Raw genomic sequence first — 24,614 nt, 5'->3', positions numbered from 1 at the left:
AGGAAGGCCCCCTTCATCGGCTTGGCTGTGGGAAGTCCCCAGTCCTGCGGGAAGTCCCTGGTCCTATGGATTCAGTGGCTTGCCTGCGGGAGGACCGCTGGTCCCGTGGCTTCGGCGTACCCACCACTGAATTGCCGCTGCATCCACGGGACTGGCGGACTTCCCGCATGCAAGTCGCCAAAGGCTGCCTGACTGCTGCCCTCGCAGGGACTGGCAGGCCGCCCCAGGCACGCGCTTACTGTGCTGGTGCCTGGAGCCATCACTGCAAATGACAAGCAAGTAGAAATTTGGACTGATGCAAATCCAGCTTCACATTTCTTTTGATTGCTTATATTGAGTCACCTTACCTCTTTGCAGTAAATGTGTCCTGTATTATACAGAATAAAAGCATTCTGCTGTATTGCAGACAGTTTTAAAGGTAGGCATTTGTCTCTCGTGGTGGTCACACTACGACACAGGGCCAGCTCCAGGCACCAGCCAAGCAAGCTTGTGCTTGGGGCGACAGATTCTAGGGGCGGCATTCCGTCCAATCCATGCCGCCCTTTTTTTTTTTTTTTTTTGTTTTCCTTTCCTTCCGGGTCCAGCCGTCCTGCACCCAGGGTTTTTGTTTGTTTGTTTGTTTGTTTTCCTTTGCCTCTGGGTTCAGTCATCCTGAACCCAGGGTTTGGGAGTTTTTTTCGCTTTGCCTCTGGGTCCGGCCACCCTGCACCCAGGGTTTTTGGGTTTTTTTTGCTTTGCCTCTGGGTCCGGCTGCCCTGTGCCCTTTTTTTAAAATTTTTTTGCTTAGGACAGCAAAAAAGTCAGAGCCAGCCCTGCTGCTACATGCAACAATCTCAGTTTTAGGAATCTATTCTGTGTTGCATTGAATATACATATATTAACATTCATTAGGCACAATGATATCAAGGGGAGGTGTTGTTCATTATGTGTGTTTGTTAATAAAATACTTGTGGATATGTCAAATGTTCCACCATTCCTCCTGGGAACTTCATGCCCTATATGGGTGAATACCATCAGATACCACTGGGTTCCTGTAAGGCAAGAGGAAAATTAAAGGTACTTGGGCTAGATCCTTACCTGATGTAACTTGATTTAGTTCCATTGGGGTCAACAAAACTGAACGAATTTACACCAGCTGAGGATCTGTCCCCAACTTGTTCCTGTGGAAAGACGGTTTCTATATTTCCTCATGCCAGCACTTCTCAAATTATTCATAATTTGAAATTCCTGAAACCCAATGCATTTTAACTTTATTATATGAGCATATCTTGCACAATGATATTTTACACCTCTATAAAATAAAAAGATGAACTGTAAAGATGGAGATATGTCATACACTTTCACAATTAAAAACTGTCATTCTGCATCTCTCTCACCAAAATACCTGAATTAATGGATTTAGAAATAGGCTCCATTAATCTATTCCCAATTTCTCTATGTGGCTGTCATTGATTTCAATGTGAGCCACACTTGTGTGTTCAACATCAGATTTTGCTCTGTTGATGCTTATTCCCATAAAAACATCTGCCACTGAAAATGGGTTGGGGCATAAAACACAGAAAGATAATATTACAGTCTGAAAGGATTGCAGTTCAATAACTGGAAACAAAATTTTTAGTGGAAAAAATAATTTTCTTTACTCACAGGCCCTGCAACTACAGCACTGGATCAGAAAACACTTGTATTCCAGAAAAAAAAGAACAGGAGTACTTGTGGCACCTTAGAGACTAACAAATTTATTTCAGCATAAGCTTTCATGGGCTACAGCTCGCTTCTTTGGAAACTCTCAGAAATACTAAGAAACATGCTACAACATATAATGCACCTCGTATAGCCAAAAAGATCTGAGCAAAAGCAAACAAGTTAACAGCAATTTAGGTATTTGCGGTTACTAAGCCAGATCCACTACCATCCGGCTCATTTGCCCTGCTCTGCCAGTGCAAAGCAACTGGAAATCAAGCTTATACAGCTACTTGGGGATTCCCGTTGCATAAGAGGTGCTGTCAGTTGGTTTGTGTGTGTGTGTGTGTGTGTTCTTTCAGTGTTCTGTTCAGCCCTGGCTTGGCAGCTGGCTTAGCAGGCCTTGATAGTACCACCCAGTGTGGTGAAGTGCTGGAGGCTGGAAGGCCATTGCCTCGGTAATGCTGTTTAGGCTGCTCAGTGCTTCTGCTCTTGGAGCGCCACTGGTATTAGTAAATAGTGCAGCATGGTAATTCAGCAGGCCTCGATGCTACTCATAAAGAAAGACCACTGGCACGGTTTGGTGACAAAGGCACTTGGCCAGGGTTATTGCCCTCGAGGCACAGTCCTAGCACCCTGGCTCCATGGTTACAGGTATGCTAACACATGAGTGCCCCGTGGAAGGAGTGGCTCAGTCAGCACTGGTAGTTTTTACTGTTCCCCTAGGTCACACAAAGGGTTCAGGTGGGGTACCCTGATCTCTGTAGGCTGAGGCAAACAACTGGAATACACAATTTATACACTACCTTACGTATTTCATGACATCTGTTTGTTATCTCCCTTTGTGCCTGATATCTTGGGGAAAACATTCCTATTCATTATTTTTTCAAATCATCTTATCTTGTACTAGATTGGGATGTATTTCTACTTGCTCGAATATATTTACGTAAATATTTAGTGCCTAGTGCACTCGAAACAACTTTGCCAAGTTCATATACTAGACAGTGTAAGCATTTGCTTTAATACATGGCCTGACTTTGGTTTACAACCTTTGGTTCGGGCTTCAAATTTTGCACCACAGCCAGTGCTCTGGGCGTTCTCTCTCCCTTTCCCTCTCCATCTCACCTTCTCTCTCCTAAAATAGGCACTTGGATAACTCAGAGCTGCCATACACCTGGCACCCAGTGTGGTACATTGCCAGAGGGGAGCAGCTGTGGCCTTAACATTGCTACACTGCATCTGTCCTTCGCTCTCAGAACAGTGCCTTGGGACCATAAATAGTTGAGCACAACTTAGGACAAGAACTCCAGCATAGCTGAAGATCTGGCCCATAGTGTGTAGACTGTGCAGATGTTACTAAACTGCAGTTTTTAGTAGATATACATTTTTCTTTAGTCTTTTACTCTTAGATTATAGTTAAAGAGATGCTGGTGGTTATTCTGTTTGATTCCTAGTCTTGTGCAGAATGTTTTCCTGTATTATTTCATTTTTTTCTTATTAACCTGCATTTGAACACTTTTGGTGATAGTGCCCACCTTTTGATTTGTTCTTGAAAGTTGCCACATTTACAGTCCCAGAAAGTGAAATCCTGTAGGTATGCAAAGAATAAGTGGACTCATTGTTGAAGGAAGGGTGGATCTATCCCTTCATGCTACAACTTGTGATTTCAGAGATGGCAAAGAGCAAATATGTAATGCTGAGGGACACCTCTGGCTTTTCCTCCCAACTGCCACATGAAAATCTGATGGTAGAAATTATGATAGTCAAGTCATGCACAGGCTGGACTCATGGTTTGGTACTCCCAGCCTGTGATTTAAAAGTTGGACTTGGAAGGAATAAAAGATTCAAATGTCTATTTGTTTAATCAGAAATTACTCAGATAAATTGTGAATTTGCTTGTCTGTCCATTTGGTGTCTAAGCTGGTTTCTCGTTTCCTCCAAATGTGTTACTTTGAACTAATTTTTATTTAATCTCATCGACTGCATCACAGCCTTAGTCTCTGCAGGTCACCCTTCAGTATTAGTCTGTCCTAGTGTGTATATGTTATCCTTCACATTTGTGTAACAACAATACATTGAACTAAAACTAAGTTATTACTGGCCTCAAAAAATGATGACTCATGGAGAACTCTCATTTAAATCAATGGGAATTATGTCTGCATAAATAGTTGATATTTATGTCTCAAGGTTTTAACAAAATCTTTTATTCCTTATTCTTGTTTCTGTAGAACATCATTTTAAAGAATTCTTTACCTAGTGGTCATTCAATTAATAATCATTTCTTGCTCGTGGTCTGTAGCTAGGTGTTAGTCCATACTATGGTAATTTTATGTAAGATATATTTTTCCAATTTTGTTGAAACTTTTTATATGAAATACCATCTATTGACTTATTGAAACCCAAGTATAACTAATATAATAGTACTACCTACCCTCAGACATCAACTGGGCAATTCTGTCATAGAAAACTGTTATATATGATTGACATAAAAGTAGCTGATCAAGGGTGGGAAGACACAGCTGGACATTTGAATCAGCTCGTTCTGGTGCTAACAGGTGATTTCTGTGCTACATACATGGATATTAAACCCACACTGTTTATTATTTTGATTTTGCATGTTTAAATATGTTTTAAAATACATATTATTTGGGGCCCAACATCAACCACAGGTTCCCTGAGCTATGAATGTGGATAGTTTGGAAGCTAGGCATAAGTTGTCCTGACTCACTGACCCTCTAGTGGCCTAATTTCAGCAGACTTGATGCTACTGTACAGATAACATCTGAAGTTAGTCAATGCCATTTTTTTTTCCTCTCTCTCTCTCTTGTGTTTGCTGAAGGTTACGGCTGCTGGAAAAAATTGTGGTAGAGATTTTTACTGATTTTCTTTAACAGCATCTCAGGGGTCAAGGTTAGTTTCTCTGAGAAGGTTGGAGTAAACAAAGTACAAAGAAGAGAAAAATTATCACCGTACTGCTCAGGCTTCAAAAACCCCAGGTAGAAGTAGAAAAATAAATGAAAATTGCTTTGGAGCTTTCCAGCCATGTGTTCAACTTACAACCATAACCTTGCACCCTCACTTCTCTCTTTTGGGTGAAACATTTTTTAAATTACATATATTTCCACCTCTAATACTCTTTTCAACAGATTCGTCTTCCATACCACATCATACATCAAGTTGCACTAAGTTATTGCTTAATGTATGTTTTGAGACAGAAATGAGAAATCCATCCTTTGTGAATGTTGCATCAGAAAATCACCCTTCCTGTCCCTTTTCTTCTCTTGAGCCACTGGTAGACTGGTTACAACAGTTTACATGCAAAGATACTACACCTCTACCCCGCTATAACATGGTCCTCGGGAGACCAAACAATCTCATCGCGTTATAGGTGAGACCACGTTATATCAAACTTGCTTTGCCCCCCCTATTCTTTGTTCCCTGACTGCCCCCTCCAGAGACCCCCATCTCTACTCACTCCCAGGATCCCACTCCCACCCAACCCCCTGTCACCTGGCTGCTCCGACCCCTATCCACCCCTCCCCACCCCCTGACAGGCACTCAATGGCGCTCTGCTTCCGCCATCCAGCCATGGCGCTCCGCTTCCCGCCGTCGGTGAGTGTGGAGAGGTTGGGGAAAGGATGACCCCCCAGGGTCACCTGCGGTGGGAAGTGAAGCGATGCGGCCCCAGCCTGCTTTGCTTTCCTTGCTCCATCCCCAGCCGTTTTGCTGGGGGGCAGCTGGGGAAAGGTCCTGCACTCACCTGCCTGGTAGGAAGTGGAGTGCCACAGCTGGGAGCTGGCAGAGTGGAGCTGGCTGGGACTGGGCTTCTCCGCTTCCCGCCACTGGTGAGTGCAGGGAGGTTGGGGAAAGGATGCGCTCCGCACTCACTGGTGGCAGGAAGTGGGGCGACGCAGCCCCAGCCCGCTCCACTCTGCCACCTCCCAGCCACGGCGCTCCACTTTCCGCCGCAGGTGAGTGCTGGGAAGTTGGGGAATGGACGTGCCCCATACTCACCTGCGGCAGGAAGCGGAGTGCTGCAGCTAGGAGCTGGTGGAGTGGAGCGGGCTGGGGCCGGGCTGCTCCACTTCCACTGCTGCTAGTGAGTGTGGGGTGGATCCCTTCCCCCAAGCCTCCTCCCCAAGTGACATGGCTGGGGATGGAGTGAGGGAAGCAGAATGGGCCCCAAAAGTGCCCTCTCACAGCTCCTTTCCCCCAGACCCTGGGAGGGAGCGCCCGACTGCCCCTGACACCCTCTTCCCCTTATCAAACCTCTCAGTCCTGGCCTGGCCTGACACCCTTAACACACTGCTCAGAGCAGCATGTCAGAGCTTTACTGTGTTGTATGCGAACCCGCATTCTATCGGGTCATGTTATATCGGGGTAGAGGTGTACCTCTCAGGCAATGCTTCCTAAACTAATGAGTACTAAAGTTAATGTTAATCTAGTATTATTTTGGGCAAGTCAGTTCACTTTTCTGCATAGGTGCTGGAAGTAAGGGTGCTGGGGGTGCTTCTGCATCCCCTACCTTGAAGTGGTTTCCATTATATATGGGGTTTACAGTTTGGTTTAATGGCTTTCAGCACCCCTGGCCCCACTATAAAAATTGTTTGAGCACTCTTGCCTTTCTGGGCCTCAGATTCCCCATCTGTAAAGTGGGGGTAATGATACCTCCTTTGTTAAGCACTTTGATATTTACTCATGAAAAGTCCTATATCAGGACTAGTTATTATTGAGTTCATTTACTACATATTTTCTGTATCGTTGTTATAATTTAAAAAATGGTTTCCCATGGTATCACACCAGTTCAAGTTGTTGTTGTTTATTATTCTCTGAATGGCCCAAAGTATGCTAGGTCCCATACAAAAAGATTATAAAATGATGTTTCCTGCCCCCTGTTCCTCACAAAAGAGGTTAGTGAACCAGAGCTCAGAATCCATCATTGTGTGCAGAATGTGGTAGATACTGAATTAATATGATAAACACACACAGAACTCAGTTACATCTGAGATGGAGATGAATTTCCCGAAGTCTGTAATGCAGAAAGCTACCATGTTGTGGGACCGAGCTACAAAAGTTAGCAGCCAATAAAGTTAAAACATTGTTTAGACCTGAATTGTGGACATAATCATGTTTTACCATGTTAATAGGCTCAGTATAAGAATCTGAATAGAATGGAAGAGACTAGAGCAGAACTCTGTGTTGTACACAAGACTTGTTGGAATTTTTACGGGGAATTGGCATTGTTGGGTAAAGCTGGATACATTTCTTGGGACAAGATCTGTTCTGGAGAGAAAGCATTTCTGCTGTGGATTGTTCTTTCAGCACAGAATCTTGGCCTCTGAACAAAGCTGGTCACCTCTGAACAAAAGAGATATTGTAATGGTTTGGCAGTGGAGTAAATACATTTTTATGGAGCATGGGATTCTGAAGCCATTGTAATCAAGTAGACTGGGCTATAGCTAGCTGATATGACAGAGTTTTCCTAAGAAAAAATTTCAACAGCTTTTAAAGTAAATGATTCACAGATGTGTTCTGCTTTTTCAAATAATATTTTTTCTCAAAGCCATATTCTGAGGGAACTGAATATGTTGCAAATAAATAGGCTTGGATATGTTATTGATTCTATGTCCTGTGTCCATTCATTTTTCTTCCAATAAGGAAATAACTCACTTCTTGAGTCCAGACAATTCTGACCATTCCAAAGTTATGACAGTTGGTAAGGAATTTTTCAATGACTTTTTATAATTGTTTTCTTTCACTCACTTGTCCCCAGATGTAGGGCTGAATTGTACTTTTAAAGCACTTACCTGCATTAGGAGATGTGTGGAGATGTACTCCAGAAGAAACATTTTGTCTACGGGCAAATCCTGACAATCAGAGGTGATGAGTCTGCTGTTATGCCCCTTTACAAGATGCAGCATATTACTTGCTGGATGGCAGTCCCATGGGTGTGATTGATACACATACACACACACAAAACCAGACACATATGGCTTGGGAAGGACTGGTATAAACCTGAGGAATGAAGAAGTGTAGCAGTGTGTACATGTGATGGCTGGCCTCCACAGAACAGGGACTGAATTAAGGTCCTCTTTAACAGCTCACATCCTCTGTGGATTAGCATAGAGGGAGACCTATAACACAGTCTCACCAGTGGGTTATACATGCTTCTCCTACAACAGGCAAAATGTTCTCCCTGGGGAGAGAGTGAGTGTACACAAGGGAGTGGTGTGTGGGTGTACACACCCACACACACACACACACACACACGCTTCCAGAACATTTTTTCTTAGTTTCTTTTTTTACCCTCATTTTACATGTCTGTTAGAACCACTGTAGAGAACCTAGGAATAATATAGCTTTCATTTTTGAGAGGAACATTATTTCATCATTTGGTCAATCATTATTGTGCTCTGCTCCTACTATTTGTTGTCTTGCCATATATAGTAAGAAATTGGCCTATCTACTGCATTCGTTTTAATAACATTCTGGAAAAAATATTCAAATTTCACTTCTGGTTGGCTAAAAAGACCACATGAAAAATTACTCTTGTTTTTTAATTGATCTTTTCAAAGCTTTAGAGTAAATGAGATCCTTCCCCTCCCCCCAGCAGACTTTCAATCAGGAAGATATTTATCAATGTGTGAAGAGAAGTTTCTTTTTGCTGAAATAAAAGGATATATGTCTGACTGAGGTATTGCTAATAGGGAACGCTACACTGTGATTTTTTATGAATTCCAATTGGGATAATAGTAAAACAGAGCTCACTTTTTAGGTGGAGAGGGAAGCCCTGCAGGATCAAGGTTAAGATTAGTATTGCTAGGGGGAACCCATCCCTTACTGTTTAAATCCAGTTAGGCACAGGGAAAGATCACGCATGAATGAAGGCGACAAGGAGGTCTAAATGCAAGGATTCCATTGCATTAAGGGAGGCCAGCATCTGACTGAGTGCTCAGAAGGAATGCTATAAAGTATGCATCAAACATAGCCAAAACAATTGCATAGTCATCTTTGTGACTGTCTTCAGTAAAGGTAAAAGGTTTGCTCTGCCTGCTTCCCCATAGCATAAATTAAAGAGGATACCAGTATATCTTCAGTCCATATAAAGTTTTGCAGCAATTTGAAACCCTGCAAAATGCTGCTTCCGGTCTGTCCGTTCTGTAGGTTTATCAAAACTGAAGTTCTCTGGGGGCACTGAAGAGTGGCATGTTGATGAGATCGATTCTGCAACCTTTGTTGCTTTGTTCCATCTGTTTGCAACCTTAGTTACTTCTTTCCTTCTGTTTCTGTTCTTCTCTGGCACTAGCTGACTTCTGACTCGGGAGCAGATGTCACAGTCATCTCCAAAGGGACTTACAATCACCTTCTAACCCTCTTACAACTGAAATAATGTGACTCAGCCTGGAGAGAGTGTGGAATCTCAATCAATGGAAATTTTTAAGAGCAAGTTAGACAAACACCTCTCAGGGATGGGCTAGATAATACTTAGTCCTTTCATGAATGCAGGGGAATGGACTACATGACCTCTTGAGGTCTCTTCCAGTCCTATGATTCTATGATTATCCCTAGAGGTATTCTGAACTGTATGGGCCAGTTCAATGCAGACACAATTATGAAGACAAAAGCTATGTATACAAAGTGTATGTGATCAAAAACCAACAGTCGTCTCAGCCTCAGTGTTGCAGTCATGATGAGCCTACTGAGAAAAGTGGAAGAACACAATGGAATATTTGGTGATATTCAACTTTTGAAAGTAGATCTAGTATAAATAACCTTAGGAGAGACCATGTTGAACCATATGGTATATATACACTTTGCAGGATTCCTATCCCATTACTTCATGAAGAGGTACAGAATTAAAGAGAATAGAGAGGATTGGCATAATTGAGAAAATATCTGATCTAATAGCATGGTATGCCCCAGTGGGAACAGTTACTAAGCGTAACGTTTGTGGGAGGCTACGGGCCTACCCTGAGTGCTTTGCAAGAACGAGGCCCACACACACCGTCAGTTATTGGCTTTAATGAAGGTAAAGTGACACACCCACATCGGGGACTTTGGGCATTGCTGTTACGGAGGCGGGGAACCCAGCACCGAAGCTCAGCTCGGCCTGGGTCGGAGTTCAAAGGCGGAACCGAGAGCATACAGCTGTATATACACAATACAAAGCAACTTATACATATGCAAGAAGGGACTTTTCACAGGGTATGTTTGCCCTTTGGCCTAAGGCCATACAAACTGGTTTTAACCAGTTAAAAGCAAGTTATAACTGGCATGCCGTGTCCTACAATGACCGGCCACTTAGCAAGCAGGGGCTTTTTACAAGGCCGCCGAGAAAGCGGAAATACCCTAGCTAGGCCGTGACACAGTCTTTCGCAGTCCCCTACACTAAGAAATATAGAAAAAATACATATCTATATGGGTCGAAAAGACTTAATGAAGCATTTGTGAGAGAAAAATATATCCTCCCAACATTGGTTGACTTCGTCCTCAAAGTGAACTGACTTACAATATTCTCCAAGCTGAATACCTTGAGTGCATTTGGGAAATTTTGCTTTTGAAGATTACCTTTTGGGACTACCAGAGTACTTGAATTTTTTCAAAGAAAGATAGCAAAGTTGTTAACAAATACAAATGGAGTTGTAGTTTTCATGGACAATATTTTAACATATGGGTCTTGAATGGGAAGAAAACAACATCTCCCAGTTATATTAGGACCAGCTGGCCTATGTATTTAAAGAACATTAAGGTAGTGACAAGAGACTACTGTCTGGTAGATGGACAACCAAGCGAATCATGATTAAAGGTGACTGCATCATAATTCTGAACAAAATGAGAAGAGAAATCCTAAATCTTATCCATGAAGGTCATCGAGGTTTCATTTAATGCCCTGAAGAGACCAATCAGTCAGTGTGCTGCCCAGGATGAGCAAAAACATGAACAATAAAGTATCTGAATGTGAATACTGCAGAGCTGACAGACTAACACAAAGAACCTTAATAACAGCACCTCTATCAGACAGACCTCAGAGAAGACCAACTGCAGATTTATGCCAATTCAGACTTCATTACCTGGTCACAATGAACTATTTTTTGAGGGTATGTAGAAACAATGTACTTGAAAGGCATAAGATGTCACAATTTTAACAAGAAACTGAAGTGTGCTTATTTTGGTTTTCCAGAACACCTGATGGTGGAAAATGGATCACAATTCACTGCAGCAGAATCTGAGTCACTCTGAATGAAATATGATTTTGATCATATTACTAGCAGAACCACATTACCTGCAAGTGAATGGAGAGGCTGAGAGAGCTGTACATGCAGCCAAGAAAATCCTACCAAAGGAAGATCCATTCCTTGCTTTTCTGAGCTGCAGTTCAACACCGATAGCAGCTATTGGATATAATCCAGTACAACTACTGGGGAGAAGACTATTCAGAGCAATTATTCCAACTGTGGAAAAGAACCTATCTCCAAAGTAGCCGTACATGAAGAAAAACTAGCCAAATTGAATAAAAAGACAAAAAAAAGCTTATGAACACTTTACAACACACATCACTCAGTTAGAGAGCTGCCAGGTGTAGATACTGATGACTGTATTTGTGCCAAAGAGGATAAAGAAAAAGGATGGACAGCTTCAGCTTTTGTACATAACAAGTATTTAGTGTCCAGATCATATATGATCGAGACCAACAGTGGAGAGTTCAGCAGAAACCATCGACATCTACAGTTTGTTCCTCAGAAATAACAATGAACAGAGCAAACTTCACAGGTGGCAGTTGGAGAAGGAGAAAATTCAAAGATTCCAAACTGATCCAATGGACAGCCAGATGACAAGTTATGATACATGCAGATCATGTAATTATAAAACCAGTATGATTCAGAGACCCTTAACAAGCTGATCTGTTCTTAACTTCAAAGACAGTGTGATAGTTGTAAATGGTAGGAATGTAGAATGTAAAGGGGGAAGCAATGGAATGCTAAACTGTATTATAGTATTCAGCCACTAGGTGGCGATGTGTAACATACCTTTTTTAAACTAACCTCAGCCTTACCTGGCAATACATTAAAGGACCTTATAGAAGACATTTCTGGAGTGTCTCTCTGAGAAAGAAGCTGTGTTCTCAGTCCATATCTGATACAGAAGCCTGACCTGATAGTAGCAGACCTGCAGCCTGCCATGTGCAAGGTGTATGTGACACTCCCTACGCAGAGCATGTACCCCTAAGAAAGAGGGGTTTGTGGATGTGCCTGAGAGGACCTGATCCAGTAACCATGTATGTAGCCTGCATAGGTGCCATGGCCATTATTCCATGTCAGAGTCTGCAGTAGTGTCTGTAGATGGACTGCAGAGCTGCCCACTGCCCTGCCCTGCCTATGGGTCAGGAGTGGATTCCATCTTCCACATCGTTCACTGTATGAATCCCATTTATTTGGTATGATGGATGAATTTTTCCACATCACAATTTGAAGAGGTAAAAACTGCTTGTATAGGTTTGCTTAAGATATATGTAGGGATTCCTAGTTGAAATAATGTAACAGTTTAAAAGGATATATAAATATCTGCAACCTGTCCAAATGACCCATCTCACATTTACTCTTGACAATTGAAATTAGTTAATAAAATGCACTTAATACTGAGGTTGACCCAGTATAAAAGACTGGAACAAGAGGCAATACCTGTTGTTTGTTCAAAAGTGAACCTAGGGAGATTGTCTCTTGAAGAATCCTAGTCTGAGAGATTACTGCAACTGTAGTCCTTAGGGTAATCCTAAATCTAATTCTTACCATGACCACAAACTCTAGCTCTAGCCCAAACATTAACCCATTTGTAAACCTTAATTTAATTCCTAGTCTAATCCAAACCCAAATTCCTAATCCTAGCTCATCTTTATGCTCAATCCTAACCACAGCCTTAACCTTAACCCAGCTGTAGCCCCCTATCTCTAGTCTAATTTCTGTTAAAATTGCTTGTGTAAAACCCATTTTATTTGGCAAAAATCTGTAAACATCTAATGGATAAAAGGACTACCTAATTAAATTAATGGATAAAGGAAAGTGTGTGTGTGTGTAAAGTGCTCCTAAAAAGCCTTTGATCCACAATTACAAATTCAAAATATCATACTTGAAACATAAATTATAATTTGCTTGGGATCAGAGCTGTGTCATGTGGACTATTGGAAGGACCATTTAAAAACAGAAAAGCAAATGTATACAGTTAGGTCAATGTTATTTGACACGTTCATTAATTATCTGGAAAACAGGGTAAACAGCACATTAATTAAATGTACAGACAATAATAAATTGGGAAGGATTGTTAACACTAATGAGAACAGATAAAGACTAGAAAAGGACTTAACATAATTATAAATATTTGAATAAAATGGCAAAATGTGTTACAGCCTGGAAAATGCAAGGTAATACAGGGGACAATAATCCAAAACACAGAGAGTTGGGGTGCTGAGATACTCAGAAATCTGTAAGGCTGTATGGTTATAGCAACATAGGTGAGTTTGACATGCACAGTGATAACAAAAAAGCTAGAATGATAGGTTTTATGATAGATCTGCGTAGACATCATGTTATGGAGCACAAGTAGCATTCTCTCTCTATGAAGCACTGGCCAGTACCTACAATGAATGCTGTATTATGTTCTGAATGCTTCAGTAATGAAACCCTCATGAGCCAGCCCAGTTCTGTCTTTTTTCCTACTTTCCCAGCTTTTGCAGCCATTGCTTATTATGATCTGTCTCTCTGAGTCATGTATACAGTGTTGTTATAGCCATGTTGATCCCAAGATATTGAGGAGACAGAGTAGCTGAGGTAATATCTTTTATTGGGCCAACTTCTATTGGTAAGAGAGAAAAGGTTTTGAGCTACACAGAGCTCTTCTACCACACCCAAAGAGTTCTGTGTAGCTTGAAATCTTCTTTCTCTTATCAACATAAGTTGGTCTAATAAAAGATATTACCTCACCTACCTTGTCTCTCTTAAAAAGGGATTGTAAATCAAAATTTCCTTTCAAATGTGTAAATAGATTGGCTTGGTCTCAACAGCTAAACGACATGCTGTAATGAGGAGGTTAGGTGAGAAGAATGGTGAATATGATCTCATAAAATGTTTGCTTTTCTACAGATAAACAAGGCATGTTAAATGGCCATGTGGCAATAGAGTGAACAGCTATAGAACAAAGTCATGAAGTTTTATTTTGTTTATGACAGATCTGCATAGACACCATGTAATGGAGCACAAGTAGCATTCTCTCTCTATAAAGCACTGACCAGTACCTACCATGAATGCTTTATTATGTTCTGAATGCTTCAGTAATGAAACCCTCATGAGCCAGCCCACATTAATAAGCCAAGCGACTGCATACTCTTATTGTTGTAACCTGAGTTACATTTTTATTTCCTTAGCCACATTACTATGGATAAATATGACTAATCTATGTATAACTACAATCAGCATATGGATTTTAGCCATCAGTTGCAAATTGAACACAGGTATCAAATTATATATGTTTGTGTAATAAAAATAGTAAAATTAAGGTGGAAAGAGAGAATTTTATATGTATGCTTAGAGCATAGAAGAAGTCATAACAGGACTAGTTTATTCAAGAATATAACCTCAGTGGTTGTATTAGCTTGCATAGGTTACCTGTTGGGGCTTATTATCAGTAAGTTCATTTTTAAAGCTGGCTTTGTTTTTTTTTTTGAATCTACATTTTACACTCCTCAATCTTTCAATCCCTCACACTCTTTTGTGTACCTTTCCTATCATCAGTACTGTTTGCTTTAACCAAATTCCATTTAGAAAGCTTTTTTCTGAAATCCAATAAGTAACCTCTATATTCTGCACATACCATTTTCGCCATTTTTTCCCAGCTACCCAGTCACATTTTGTGTTTCCTTGTAAAATTTGGGGGGAGGAGGGAAGAATGCATCATATGAAACAAAACTCTTTTTTGGCTCTGGCAATCTCCTCAGTTTTGCCAATGAATATCAATTAACTTTTTCATAATTCAAAATAGAATAAAAACTCACTGATGTTGGACGGACACATTCCTCTTCTCCCCCTTCCCTCACTCTTGATCCTTTCTCTGGATTGTTCACATCTTTTAGACGGAAGATCAAAAATAAATATCTATGGGCTATGTTATGGCTTCTTAGCCACATCCCATAGAGGATGCAGCACTGGGTATCCTTAAATATATTCTGGCTAATGTAGTGTAAGGAGCTCTTGAGGCCCTGGGAAGCTCATGCTAGAGCAGAGCTATACCACCACTGACTTGCACCCACTGTGCCTTTTTCTCTAGTGTAGAAAGAGGGGGAAGCTTTTGGAAAGACTAATGCTTCTGTTCCAGCAGATCCCACCACCCTTGCATTCAGGGAGAACAAGCGTTGGGACTGTGACTGGCTCCTTTGCCAGGAACCAAGTTGGAGAAGGTTAAATTTCTCTCCTTGAACTTTCCCACTGGCCCAGCCATAATTTGAGTGTGTGTGTATGTGTGTACATTTATATAAATAATATGTATTTGTCTGTACATTTAATATATCTGTATATGCATTTAACCTCTTTCCTATTCTTTCTTCTTCCTCTTTGCTGTTGGAAGTGTGCAGAATTCACAGCTATATTATTTATTTCAAAACTGAAAACTCTTTCTGCACCTTGTATATCTTTCCAGGTACATAACTGTAAATTAAAATACTACATTTTTAGTTTATTAGTATTAGTCCCTTGATAAAATAAAACATAATAATCTGTGCTTCTGCCAGGTCTTTTCATCCTTCCCATTTAATATTTCTACTCCAGCCTTTATTTAAAAAAATCTTATTCAAACTCTAGTAAACTGTTTTATTATTTTATAAAAAACCCTTAATATCATTCAGCGTTTTCTTTACTATACTAATAATCATGTTGTTGGGTACCTAGCTCTCTTTTTTACATCCTTCCAGCTTCTTCCCCCTACATGCTTCTCATTTTGTGATGACAAAATATATAAAAGTGATATAAAAGGTCACTACCCTGGGAAACACTGTGATGTCTCTAAATATTCTAATGTGACTAAAGCTAGGTGAAATTTTTCAGATGAATAGTTTACTTACCAAATATGCAGTTTTAGTCAACCTGAAACTATTCATGAATTTGACTCCCCTGTATTTTTTAGGGTCAGGTTCGGAAAACCACATGTGCCTCTTTCCCGCTTTATAACCTTTATCTCAGTGGTTCAGGAACTTGCCTGGGACACCGGAGACCCAGGTTTGTATCTCCATTCTGGACAGGGTATCCAGACAACAAGTGTGAAAAATCGGGGGCAGGAGGGGGTTATAGGTGCCTATATAAGAAAAATCCTCAAATATTGGGACTGTCCCTGTAAAATAGGGACATTTGGTCACCCTAATTCTGGAGCAGGGATTTAAACTCAAATCTCCTTTACCCAGGTGAGCATCATAACCACCAGGCTATAGGTTATTTTGGGGTGGATTGCTCTCAATCTCTCCTGTTGAAGCTGTTTCATGTTGTGTAAATACATAAATATTCATTGGGCTAAAAAGAGACAGAACAAAAATGACTCTATAGCCTGGTGATTAAGGCATTTGCCTGGGAGATAGAGGAGATGTGGATTCAAATCCCTCTGCTGAATCAGACAGAAAGAACATATAAACCCACATCTTCTACCACCCAAGTGAGTGCCTGAAACACCAGGCTATAAAGTCTTTTTCTCTCCATCTCAGAAAGAGTAAACTGTAATAAAGAGGCATATTCAAGCTTCACAGATGGTGCATTCTTGCAGAGATGTTAGCAAACAGTGTCTTAAAAGGCGAGTACTTCAGGTAGGTATGTTCAGGAGGAGTCATTGGGAGATGGAGTGACAAAGTAAAGGGGCCAAAAAAAAATCAAATCTTAAATTTTAGACATAAGACCAGAATTTCAGCCTAGCCTCCTTTAGTAGTTATATTTTCACTGATTTCATTGCCAGGGCAAAAATATGGATGTAATAGTACTCCCGTGAAAAGAAGGCCATTGCTTAAAAAAATTGGGCCAGAATGTGTTTTTTTTCTTTTAAAATTGTGATGCTTAATTATCCTTTGCACAATGTTGTTGCTAATTTACTGCTGTACTGTGCAAAGCCACTTGTGAATCATATTTGTTTATGAAACAGAATGCCTCTTAGTTGTATGACTTGTGAAACAAAATGCCTCTCATTAGTAGTACAGCTGCATACTCTCTTTCTGAAAATGGGTTTATAAATTTAAGGCCAGGAAAATGTATTCTATTTTACGTAATTACCCCCTTGGAGTTTGCTATTTCCATATATTGTAAGTACACTGCTTATAATGACATGTTTGACTAATACTTCATATACAGATTAACAAATAGCATACATAAAAATAAGAGCAATACAATGTGCATGGAAGCACTTTTAAAAGAATTGTTTAAAAGCCTTCCATCTCAGTAAAAGAGCAACTAGTGCCTTCTTTAGAATATTTCCTATAGTACATAACAAACATTTCCTATTTCCACCTCTTTCCTTTTCCTACTCACTTATTTGTTGAATGTCTATGACTAAGGGCTTGTTTATGGGACAGCAGAGTGCACCAGAGACTGTAATTTGTAAGACTCTCTGATGAGGGGTGCTTTACCTGTCCCATACAGCCCTGTTGGCACGCTCTATAAACTACGTGGTATCCGTGTTAGTCTGTATCAGCAAAAGCAACTAGGAGACCTGGCACCTTAGAGACTAACAAATTTATTTGGGCATAAGCTTTTGTGGGCTAGAACCAACTTCATCAGATGCATGGAGTGGAAAATACAAGAGCAGGTATAAATACATGAAAAGATGGGAGTTGTCTTACCAAGTGTGAGGTCAGTCTGATGAGACAATTCAATTGATAGCAAGATAGCAAGGGAGGAAAAATAACTTTTGAAGTGGTAATGAGAGTGACTCATTTCAGACAGTTGACAAGAAGTTGTGAGTAATAGTAGGGGAAAATTAGTACTGGGAGTGGTTGGGTCATTACAAAACCTAAACTTAATTTCCCCAGTTTCCTTGTTTTTTCTATAAACTGCGTCTACACTACATACTACCGGTGCACCTGTATATGTACCTACAAAGCAGTGCTAAAAATAGCAGTGTGTAGACAGAGAGCCATGGCTTGGGCGAGAAGAGAAGAGAGCACCTTTTAAGTGGGTCTTTACTTGCGTAAGCCAGACCTCACCAGCTACTGTGCTATTTATATCCAAGTCAGGGGAGCTACACTCAACACACTACTGAAAGAAGCATGCAGTGTTGCAGGATCCTATGAAGTATCTAGTTCGCAAGGCAGGACTAAGTTTATGCAAACTAGGTACCTTTTAGAGTGTGCCAGCAGATTGTATATAGGGAAGTTAGAGCACCGCATGTTAGTGCACTTTAGAAATCACACTAGAGTTGCCAGGCGTACAGTTTTTTTTAAGTATAAATATAACTTTAAAATTAAAGTAGGCCTGCTCTGTAAATCATATTGCATTATTTTCATTCCTGATGTTGATGATTTATGTTATTAACCAACAATAGACCAAACTGCATATTCATATGTAAAATTCATAGTTTACCACGTGAAATTCACTCGCCTGTTACAGAGCTAAACAATTTAGAATTTATTTTATATGAGCATTTGATCACTGGCATTAAAACTTACCTTTTTAAAGTATTCATTCTAGTAAAACTTGAATATTTATGATAAACACAAATCTTGGGAGATCCCAAGGTCAGATCTTGGGAAACAGCCCCCCAACCTGAAGCAAATATTTGCCAGGAACCACTCATCAAAAACACTAACCCAGAAACCTTTCCTTGCAACAAAGCCCGTTGCCAATTCTGTCCACATATCTATTCAGGGGACACCATCACAGGACCTAACCACATAGTCCACACTATCAGAGGTCATTCACCTGCATATTCAGCAATGTGATGTATGCCATCATGTGCCAGCAATGCCCCTCTGCCATATACATTGGCCAAACCGGACAGTCTCTACGCAAAAGAATAAATGGACACAAATCAGACATCAAGAATTATAACATTAAAAAAACAGTCGGAGAACACTTCAACCTCGCTGGTCACTCGATTACAGATCTCAAAGTCTCAATACTCCAACAAAAAAACTTCAAAACCAGACTCCAGTGAGAAACTGCAGAATTGGAATTAATTTTCTAACTAGACACCTTTAAATCAGGCTTGAATAAAGACTGGGAGTGGATGGGTCATTACACAAAGTAAAACTGTTTTTATGCTTAGTTTCAATTTTCCTGTCATCTTGAATTTCAGGAATCATGTAAGACTCTGGGATGCACATTCTAAAAAAAATTGCCAGTTTTGATCTGAAAACACTGAGAAAGAAACAATCATTCTAAGTTAGTAGAAAAGAAGAGTCTTATGAGCTTTATAACTACACATTTTCAAGAACAAATATACTGCTGCGATACTAGAAAATTTAATTATTGTACATTTGTAACTTGTACATTGATAGGTAGGTATGTGTAATTTGTGATATCCTCTTTTATGAACTATACAAGAAGCTTTTTCAGACACAGAGAGGATGATGCCATGTTCTAACAAAATTAATTTTATGGTTTAGCTTTTTATCTGACAGTTTCCCAAGTTTTAATACTACTATGAGAGACCACTAATTGTAATAAAATGCATAATTGGATTATAAATTGCCACGATTAGCCCCTCAAAACACCAGGAAGTTCACTGGTGGAGTTATCATTTTTTGCTTGTAAGGCCTATTTGCCGCTTGAGTTATAAAAGTCTTACACATACACACACACACACACACGTGTTTATTAATGCCTACGTTGTTACTGGTCTTTGCAACCATCTAATTTGTGGATATAGTCCCTTGCTTTTTCTAAGTACTGTAGATTCTTTCACCAATGAAAAATGGAATCTACAGTTTGACAACTTTATTTTAATTCATTACACAGTGTTCTGAGTAATTTACATTTGTAACATTCCCAGTGGTCAAAATGTTTAAAACAAAGAAAAATAAACCCTGTGTCATAACTGATTCCCATTTGCCTTACCCACAATCTAAAATTCCCCGTTTGCCACATTCACCTGAGCAGTCCCATGTATATTCTTAAGTAGGATGGTTTATCAAATTTAAGTACATTTCAGCATCATTGGAAACATTAATAAATATGGCAGAAGATATCAGGTTGTAGTAGTCTGCATAGAGAGGCAGTGGTGTTTTGCTGACACCTCCTAGTGAGTCAGGTGCAGCAATCTATTACTTATCAGCCTGCGTATTATGTAAGATAGAATGTGAAGACTATTTTGCACCAGTGCTAGACCATGGATCCATTTCAAGGTCCTGAACCTAATCCTCAAAGGCCTTAATCAGCCGTGACTTAACTGTATTAGAGACTGCCTCTCTCTGAACTCCTCCATGACATCACTGATCAGAGAGGCATCATCGTTAATGGGTCCAAGGGTAAAATAGGGACAGGCATTCTTTGTGGAATGCCCTTAACTCTGGAATTCTCTGTCTAAGGAAATCAGAATTGGCCTGAACATTGCCACTTTTAGGGCACAGTGCCAGACCTAGTTTTCATTTTGCTCAAGCCCTCAATCCATACCTCCCACAGAAACAAACAGAAGAAGAAGGAAAATGCTTCCTCTCGTAATTCTTCCCTCCAAAGTACGTTAGCAAAGTCCTTGGCCATAGACTTAAGACCATGCCTATTCAGCAAAGCACTTAAGCCTACACTTAGGTTACATTGTCCAGGATAGCTCAGGAAGAAAAACAAGACACCAGGAGTGTGACTTAGCTAACTTTACTAAGTAACACATTTGGGTACTATCCAGCAATAACTCTTGCAATGCAGTCATCTTTCCTTTGTAATCTGTACACCTATTTGAAGCCTGCCATCAGCCTCTGCCCCCTTGCCCTCTTAACCTGGTCTTAGCACTGTTGGTAGGATCCCTTCACCCTTCCCTCACAAGATGGTTAAAAGAATGGGGCAGAGGGGTTATTTCCCCACTGTTCCCAACCTTAAGAGCCCCAACCCCATGAGATCCTCTCTCCTTATCTGCTTCCCGTTCATCAGGGAACTAGGCTACTCACCGTGCCCCCACCGGGCACCTGAAAGTAGCAGGTAAGTAGCAGAAAGAAGCAACAAAATGAATTTTACAGCCTAACTTATCCATCGAGTCCCTGCACTGCTGAGAGGGAAAAAAAAAATGCAGTGCCTAGGCCCAGTGCCCAGCAGCTATGGAAAAACCTCTTCCTAACACCAACAATCCCGTCCTAGCACCTGACTAGGATGATGCCCACAGCAAGGCCACAATATCCAATGCAACTCTAATCTCAAGGGGAAGGGGGACTTTTCTTCCCAACACAGAATGGCACCCAGGCAGGGACTTATAACCCTCTTGGGTGCACAGGGGCCAGTAGGCTTATATTGCACTCTTCTCTCCAACCAATCAGAGGACCCCCCGCCACACACACACAGCTGATGAGGAGGGAAGGAAGTATAGTCATTAAAGGGGCCAAGGATTATCTTTACCTTGCTGGGCAAAACAAAGCTTCCCAACCTCTGAGGAGGGTGCATTGAAGGTAATGGGAGTTAAGCATGTGCTTAACTTTAGGTACATGTTTAAATGCTTTCCTATATAAGCATGGACTGGTGTATTGGGGCTAACATAAAGGATGGTTCCAGCATAATTATAAAGAAATTTTCTTTTAATCTCTAATGAAAACATTTTAGGATTATAAATGAAAATGCCCTTTTATCCTATTTTATGTATTATATTTTGTGCAGGCTGGATATTATTTTGCTATAATACTGTAGAGTCAGATTGCTTCTGAAGTAATCAGAACAAATTAGAAACTTAAGACCTTGGAGCATGTCCAGGAAATAGAGAAGAAACTTTTTACGTTCTGTCATCCCTTCTGTGGAAGCATAAGCATGCAATGAATTCATTAAGACCAGACACTTGACATAAAATATTATCGTTAATTTTTTCTGTGAATTTAATGAAGGTGAAAGTGAAAGTAATGGCTACTTCTAAAGGCAGATTCAGTTACCTCTAGAGCTTGTATAAGATACACAGTAATTTCTCTTTCCTACTTCCATTATTGCTGATGGGAAAAAAGCTGATTAATTGTAATTACTGGACTGTTGATTTGGCCCATGCTTGCAGAATACAGGGAGAGTTTGTGTCAGTGCAGGGTTTATGTGCACCTTTAGTGCTTGTTAGAGCGGGTGCATGAAAATCCATATTGACCAGTCAAACAACACAGAGGCAGAATAGTGGAGTAGTCAAATGGAGAGAACCAGACCAGCAAGGTATTTTGGGGAAGTAATGAAGAGCATTCCTGACAGTGTAATTGGAGCCTGTTATCCAGCATCCCCACACAGGACAGTTTAAGGTCTTAGTCTAGACTTCGCAGTCACTGGAATGTCATGCTTACCAAATTTGCAGGTAGACTTCTGAGTTTTGGTGCCTTGTGCAAGTCTACAGCAAAACCTAACACAAAGATAGCTTTTTCCAGGCTGGGGCTCTGTGCTCATTAGTAAAGAAGTGAGGACATGGAAAAAGTGCCAGGGTGAGCTTAGATTTGTGCTTTTTTCACTTTGCAGTGCCCAAGTGGGCAGCTCGGTGGAAAGGGAGTGGTGGAGGCTCTTGACACAAATTTCTCTTCTCCCTGTGTCGGTGTTACCAGTTTTGAGTTTCCATGCATCCAATGACAGAATTGAGCCCCATAGTCATTTTCAAACTGAATTCCATACACATGATGAAAATTAAAGAGTAACTTTATCATCATTAGCAAATGATCCATCTTCAGTCATCATCACTTTGATGCTAGTTTTTCTTGTGTGACAGACCCAGACCAGTGGGGTACAGGAGTCTGGTAGAGGGCAAATATACTGGTCACTGGATGAGTAGTTTTCTGTTCCCTGAGTGACCAGGCGAGCCACTTGAGTATCGACCTGCTAAGAACAATTAAGGCAGACAGGCTGATTAGATCAACTGCAGCCAATCAAGGCAGGCTAATCAGGCCTGGGTTTAAAAGAGCTCACTCCAGTCGGCGAGGAGCCTGAGGAGAGGAAGTGTGTGAGGAGCTGGAGCAAGACAAGAGCTGAGTGAGAGGGTGTGCTGCTAGAACTAGGTACAGTTTATAAGACACGAGGAAGGTCTTGTGAGGATAAAGAAGTGTTGAAGAGGCCATGGGAAGTAGCCCAGGAGTTGTAGCTGTCATTAGCTGTTACAGAGGCACAATAGACAGCTGCATCCACAGGGCCTGGCTGACCCGAGTAGAGGGCGGCTGGGTTCCCCCCAACCCCAATCCTAATCGCCACAGGAGGAGTTGATCCAGACTGTGGGGAAGATCACTGAGGTGAGCAAATCTGCCAATAAGCGCAGGACCCACCAAGGTAGAGGAAGAACTTTGTCACACTTGACAGAGCTTCAGATCAATATTTTCAAAAGCAGATAGTGATTTTAAGTTCTCCCAATTTTTGTGTGTCCACCTTGAAACACCTAAAAGGGCCGTGATTTTCAGAGGGCAGATGTTCAGCACACTCTTAAAAATAAGGCCCTTTTAAGGTATCTCTGGTTGGGCATCCAAAATTGGGGGAACCAAAATTCCCAGTTGTTTTTAAAAATCCCACTGTGGACAGAGAAGGCCCCGAACACAGCAACATAGTACAATTCCACTCCATGGTTGGGAGAGAAGGGACATGGGGAGCCCGTGTGCAGACAGCTTCAGGGAGGTTCCATGTACCCGAATGCACCTGAATGGGAAGGGTCCAGGCAAAGGAAGAGAATGTAGTTAGTGGGGTTGAGGTTATGCAGATTCACTTGCAGAAAGAGAGTGCTGTATCTGCAGACATGATCAGATCCTTGAGTTTGACTAGAATAGTCTCATACTATCTCTCCTTCCTAATGTAACCAGCTTTCGCTGTGTTTTAGTGCAGGCCCAAGTTCATGGGGAAATATATTTAAAACATGTCCCCTTTCCTCTGCTTTCAACAAATTCCTTATCCTTACAATCAGCTCAGCCTAAAAGGGGGGTATGCTCTGTCCAAAAACTTGGACAACCCAGAGAGATCACCTCAAACCAAACGAATTTGCTCTATTGCGTATGAGACCACTTAAGTCATGCAAAATATAACCTTTGAATAAACTTTTCTAACCTCTCTCTTGTTTCTCTAATATAAATGCTTTTCCCCAGCATCTTCCTGTGATTTCCTGGTGACTCTCACACACTTTCCAGTTTCTGTTTCTCCTGAAACTTCTTGACCAGTCCTGGGGATCTTCCCACTCCTGCTGAAGCTTCCATCCTTTTTCCAGTGACTCCCAATGTTCTTTCTCTTCATTCCCCGAGTGACTCTCTTCACTGTATCCTGTGGTCTAACCTAAGAAAATCATTGTCCAGTTGCTCTGAATTATGTTTCATCTTCCAAACAGTTTTCCTAACTGAAGTCTCAGTCTGGACTTTTCCTGAGTGAACTGTTATTCTGCATATTGGATTAATTGTTTCTCTGATGCAGCATGTGGTTCACCATGAAAGAAACCTTCTTAAGTCAGTGGTTGAGAAGTATTTTATATTTGGTGTGTTGTGCAATAGGTGGCCCTGTGCTTTCTGTTAACTATAACATTGCTGTTGTAAAATAAAATCTCTTGCCTAACCAGAAAATAGGTGACATTTTCATGAGTCATTTTAGTAGTTTGCTTTTTACTCAAACATAAACTGTTTGTTTTCTTGTTTATGCATTTATTAGTGCTGTACGGACCATCATCGGTATTACTGCTTTGTTAAGCTGGTCATAGATAACTGATTATAAAAATGTGTGTTTTAATACTAATACAGTAAACATTTTCCATGTGTACCTACAAATAGGAGTGAACAGGAATCAGTAATTTTTTTCTTCAGTTTA

The 24,614-nt window shown here is 40.8% G+C and overlaps 1 protein-coding gene across 1 annotated transcript in view; it reads left to right on the top strand.

Moving 5' to 3' along the window:
• The window catches only part of CTNNA3 (catenin alpha 3), a 927,714-nt gene that overhangs the window by 829,296 nt on the left and 73,804 nt on the right, over positions 1-24,614 (top strand). The gene's annotated exons all lie outside the window — the stretch shown is intronic.

Source organism: Chelonoidis abingdonii, chromosome 15 (assembly GCF_003597395.2).
Source record: "Chelonoidis abingdonii isolate Lonesome George chromosome 15, CheloAbing_2.0, whole genome shotgun sequence".
Taxonomy (NCBI): domain Eukaryota; kingdom Metazoa; phylum Chordata; order Testudines; family Testudinidae; genus Chelonoidis; species Chelonoidis abingdonii.
This window is presented reverse-complemented; position numbering and strand designations above follow the sequence as displayed.